This window comes from Mus pahari, chromosome 11 (genome assembly GCF_900095145.1).
Source record: "Mus pahari chromosome 11, PAHARI_EIJ_v1.1, whole genome shotgun sequence".
Taxonomy (NCBI): domain Eukaryota; kingdom Metazoa; phylum Chordata; class Mammalia; order Rodentia; family Muridae; genus Mus; species Mus pahari.
Genome location: NC_034600.1, coordinates 57,649,423 through 57,655,087, shown reverse-complemented (window position 1 = coordinate 57,655,087; position 5,665 = coordinate 57,649,423). Strand labels below are relative to the sequence as shown.

The 5,665-nt window shown below is 42.4% G+C and overlaps 1 protein-coding gene across 1 annotated transcript in view; it reads right to left on the bottom strand.

Annotated features, from left to right (window-relative positions):
* Nucleotides 1–5,665, bottom strand: part of Adamts12 (ADAM metallopeptidase with thrombospondin type 1 motif 12) — a 277,501-nt gene that overhangs the window by 204,173 nt on the left and 67,663 nt on the right. The gene's annotated exons all lie outside the window — the stretch shown is intronic.

Below are 5,665 nucleotides of genomic sequence, written 5' to 3'. Positions count from 1 at the left end.
ATNTNTTTTTTTTTTTTCATTTTTTTATTATTGTTATTTTCTTTATTTACATTTCAAATGCTATCCCGAAAGTTCCCCATACCCTCCCCCTGCCCCTATTCCCCTACCCACCCACTCCCACTTCTTGGCCCTGGTCTTCCCCTGTGCTGGGTCATATAAAGTTTGCAAGACCAAGGGGCCTCTCTTCCCAATGATGGCCAATTAGGCCATCTTCTGCTACATATGCAGCTAGAGACATGAGCTCAGGGGATACTGGTTAATTCATATTGTTGTTCCACCTACAGGGTTGCAGCCCCCTTCAGCTCCTTGGGTACTTTCTCTAGCTCCTCCATTGGGGGCCCTGTGTTCCATCCAATAGCTGACTGTGAGCATCCACTTCTGTGTTTGCCAGGCACTGGCATAGCCTCACAAGAGGCTGCTATATCAGGGTCCCTTCAGCAGAATCTTGCTGGCATGTGCATTAGTATCTGGGTTTGGTGGCTGATGATGGGATGGATCCCTGGATGGGGTAGTCTCTGGATAGTCCATCCTTTCATCTTAGCTCTAAATTTTATCTCTGTATCTATATCCTTTCATGGGTATTTTGTTCCTTATTCTAAGGAGGAATGAAGTATCCACATGATGGTCTTCCTTCTTGGTTTTCTTGTGTTTTGCAAAATGTATCTTGGGTATTCTAAGTTTTTGGGCTAATATCCGCTTATCAGTGAGTGCATATCTAGTGACTTCTTTTGTGATTAGNTTACCTCACTAAGGATGATATCCTCCAGATACATCCATTTGCCCAAGAATTTCATAAATTCATTGTTTTTAATAGCTGAGTAGTACTCCATTGTGTAAATGTACCACAGTTTCTGTATCCATTCTTCTATTGAGGGACATCTGGGTTCTTTCCAGCTTCTGGCTATTATAAATAAGGCCGTTATAGTAGAGCATGTGTCCTTATTACCAGTTGGAAGATCTTCTGGATATATGCCCAGAAGAGGTATTGCTGGATCATACTATGAAGATCGTACAGAAGAGGTATATGCCGGTCGTACTATGTCCGATTTTCTGAGGAACAGCCAGACTGATTTCCAGAGTGGTTTGTACAATCACTTGAAGACAAGATTGAAGTGCTGGAGGTAAGGTAATAGCAGCTGAGAAGGTCTTAAATTGCTAAGGGTCTCCAAATTCATATAGGTGTAGTTAAAGGGACGCCTGAGGATAAAGAGGCACAAGAGAAAGGGCAGAAAGGAGGAAGACACATTCACTGAGGGTGAAATGAGAGCCTGAAGGGAGCAGGTGGAGATCTGTCCATTTGGGGCTGGCTGAAGATGTGTACTGTAAACTCCTTTATTTGTTCACCATGGAACCTTCAGTGAGATACACATTGCTTTCTTGATATCTTTGTGTGACTAATAATGCTGGGTCTTATGTCAAGAATGCAATGGGGGAGAAAACAGAGCAGTAGCTAACTAGTGCCTTCTGAATGTAACAGAGGAATGATTTATTCTAGCTCACTGTCTCAAAGGAATTCAGTTCGTCATGGCAGGGAAGACACTGTGGAACAGCTTAGTTCATGGTGATGGGATCATGTGGCACAGGCTGTTCACATCACAGCAGATAAGGAAGTAGATGTGGGGCAGGAACCAAGGGCAAGTTCATAGCCCTCAAAGGCCCTGCATATTAAAAGTTTTACATTCTCCCAAAATAACAATAGCCAATAAGTGTTAAAAAAATGAATCTGTGGGGCATAGTTCAGATTCAAACCATCACAATATTTAATCCACGGTCAAAGCAAAGAGCAATGATTCAGTGCGTGAATGGTGGAGATCTACTCTGACACAGTTTAACGATTCCTCTGTCTAGAGAATGCTGCCAGCTGCAGTTAGGTCAGTTTACAAACCTTACAGAATTTGCAAAGCAAGTATGATGTTTAGGATAAATATAGTCCTCAAAGACATAACATCCTACTCCCCCCGAACCTGCAAATGTTTCTTTACATTGCAGTAGTTTGCTGGTATCATTAAATAAAGATCTTATAGAAACTGCTCTGGATTGTCAGCATTGATCAGTGCGGTCAGAGGAGCCTTTACAAGATGGGACAGGCAGGTCAGAGTGCACACATGGAGATACAATGACAGAAGAGAGTAGAGTAAATTTATTTTTGTTCCATGCCTCTATACCACAGATATCTTTTCATAGCACCCTAGGAGAGTGAACAGGTCAGACAAGTAAAGTCACACAAAGGGAAGTTTGGAAGGTAAAGGGTCCATGAGGATAGGACACTGGTTATAATCCACAATCCACAGTCAAAAGTATTTTCACACACAAGCCCCAACACACAAGAAAGCATTCTAAGCCAGAACGGGAAAATGTCCTGTGTTGAAGGCATTCTAATATATAAATTATGTTTTGTTATTACATCAACTGTTCTCTCCCCTCCTAACCCTACTTCTCCAGGGCTGAGGATCGAATGCAGGGCCTCACTTGTGCTAGGCAAGAACTCCAACCACTGAGCTACAACTTCAGTCCAACCTTGTTTGTTTGAAAGTATAGTTCCAACACACTCAAATAATAGCATGACCAAGTAAGTAATGGGTTCCAGTCTGAAGATTCAAAATCATTGATATAATGAGCTCTGAGAACTTGCATTTTAGAATTAAATGTACACTTATATTCTTATCCTGTTGCCATGGTGTCTTGCTATGTGTCCCTGGTCACACCAGGTTGTATGTAGATTTGCCTGAGCTGTTAAGAGTGAATGGCACATTAAAAGGAAACACCAGTGGTAGTGCCTGATACTTAGCATAGATTCAGAAACAATACCTACCTCTCATGAAGTCAGAGAGTCTTAGTTAGCATTGCTTAAATTTCAGAGGCTCCATCCTATTAGCTGTTAGGCACCTGGCTCCTCACCTCTACTCATCCACTCCCAGGAGTGCATGTCCAATGAAGACCCACACCCTTAAAGTCATCCACTCTGTTAAACCGTCCTAATTGTTAGAAAGCTCTGCATGAGATTCAGTCTGCCTATAATTCCCACTCACCATCTTTGTCCTCCTGCCTGGAATGTTGTCACAATGGACCTACCCTTTTATCTGTAACACCAACTGACACATATTGTAGGCTTTTACGTGTGCCTCTGTGTTCCCTCTTCTGTCTCAGTGTTTCCATTCCTTTTGACAATTTGTCACCGGGCTATTGTGTTAATGCTTCAGTAGCCTTGGTTTGCTCTACAGAACATACCACAGCTTGTCAATAATTCTTTCAAAAGAGCACCAGATTTGGAGGCGGGAAGTCCAGCACACCAATGTCATCAGCTTTGGAGAAATTAAAGAGGGGAAACAGATTGATCATTCACAGAAATAAATTTCTTGAGGGAAGAAATTGGTATAACAATTTGACTTAATCAGAAGGACTTACTCCATCCCCTAACAACAATCAACAAAAAAGAATCTATTTTCTTTACCTGACGACCTGGGATCCAGGAAATGAGCTTCAGAATTGGAGAAAATAGATACTGGCAGCATTCAGGGTGGAAAGCCTCACGCTCCCTGAAGCTTAATGATTTTTCCCCCTACGTTCTCACATTGATTAGTATTCATTGGGGTTTAACTTTCATGCTATTCTTACTGCTCTGTCAGCATCCAAGTGGGGACAGTCTGTGACCAGTTACGACTGGACGCTTTGGGTTATGAGCAAGTGCCACAGAACTAGCCCACTGCACAGCAGTTACATCTCTGCCAGCATTCCAGGTGCCACAGACAGAACTCTAAAGGAGGCATGGTCAAAGGAGTATACAAAGGTGATTTTTCCCCTTCTTTCTCCATTATATTATTTTGAAAAAATGCAAAAGCAAATATCATCCACTTAGTATAACATACACTCATAGGCACTTAGATTCGACAAATAACTCAGCACCTTTGATGTATACAATATGACAACTCAGCCTAACATACAATATAAGTAAGCTGGACCATCTAAAGGCTATCTGTAGATTTCATGGCAATTCAGCTTAACATACATCAAAATGCATGTCCTATGATGGTAGTTCCATATCTAATCACCAAATCCATGGCTTTATCTGAGAAAACTGGCAATCATTCTACAATGCAGACATGTGAGAGAAGTGTAACTACGTCCCTCATCAAAGAAGCTTCTATTTACAGCAAATGGAGACAGACCATCGCAGAAAATCACAGCTGGACACAATGTAGAAATGAATCGATCAGGAGGAGCTCGGCCCCAATGGATATATCTATACCACAGCTCCTGTGGCTGTAGCTCAGGAAACATCATGGAAGAGAGCAAAGATCTATTTTAAGAGTCAGAACACCAGGATGTCTGCTATAGAGTAGTCTCTCGTAGAATTGGGTGCATAACCAGGAACGTAACAATATCAATAGATAATGCTAACACAGAAGAGAGACAATATCAAAGAGCCATAGGCAAGTAATGACTGCTGAGAGGGAGAGTTAGCCTCCCCCCTGGATGAACCCCTAAATTGATTATCTAATACAAAGTGGTCAATCTTGAGACTATATGCATACCAATGATAAAAAGAGACTCAGCAAATTGTATTTATATACTTATACATACATATATGGGGCGCACGCGTGTGTGTGTGTGTGTGTGTGTGTGTGTGTGTGTGTGTGTGTGTAAAAGAGGCTATCTGCCTGCTGCCTGTGGATCCCATTCCCTAACTAAACCAACTTGTCTGGCCTCAGTGGGAGAGGATGTACTAAGTCCTACAGTGACTTGATGTTGGAGGTGGGGAGGGTGCTGGGGGGGGGGGAAGGGAGTGGGAGTGGTGTGCTTGAGGGAGCAGGAGTGGGTGATACCCAGAGAGGGGCTCCCCTTTTTCAGAATAGATGGGAAGGGAGAAATAGGGGGGGGAATCTTCGAGAGGGGGAACTGGGAGAATATGGGGGGCTGGTGTTGTGATGCAAAGTGAATAAATAAATAAAATTTAAAAAAAGAAAAAGAGGGTATCAATTTGAGGATACATGGAAGGAGTTGGAGAGAGGGAGCTTGAAAGGGGCTGGAGGGGATGAAAGGGAAGGGTAATCATATTTTACGTAATCGTATTTTACGTAAACATTATTTAAAATCCTTTTCTAGCATCTAATCACCAGCTTTCCAATTACATTGTTTACTAGAGCTTTCCACACAAGTGACTGCGGCTAAACCAGGAGAGGGGGTTACACTAGATGAGAAGGAAGAAATTACTCTGGAAAACAGAGAAGGGGGAAAGGAAAATAACTCCCACAGTGAGAAAGGTAAGAGACGAAAAGATGGAACAAATTTCTTTTCAGTGTTTAATCGTTGTATATTACTTGTGTAAAATGATGGGTTTGAGGAACAGGTTCTCAGTCCGTAGAGAGAGCAAGGGTAGACTGGATACCTTACAAAACAAAGTGAAAACCATCTTTCCACCTTTGATAGAGTGCTTGGGGTGGGGTGGGGGCGGGGTTACTGCAGGCAAGAGCAAGCAAGAATCCAGTAGAGAGGGTGGCTTCCACCCTGCCAGAGTGGACTCTGCTGACCTTGCTCCAGGCCTTCCACTGTTTACTTCAGTTATTACTCTCGTTCTTCATGGAAGATGGGAAGCCTGGATGTTCAGATCATTTTTGAAAAGCCCCTCTCTTAAGCTAGAAGGATCATTTAAAAAAAAAAAAAAAAA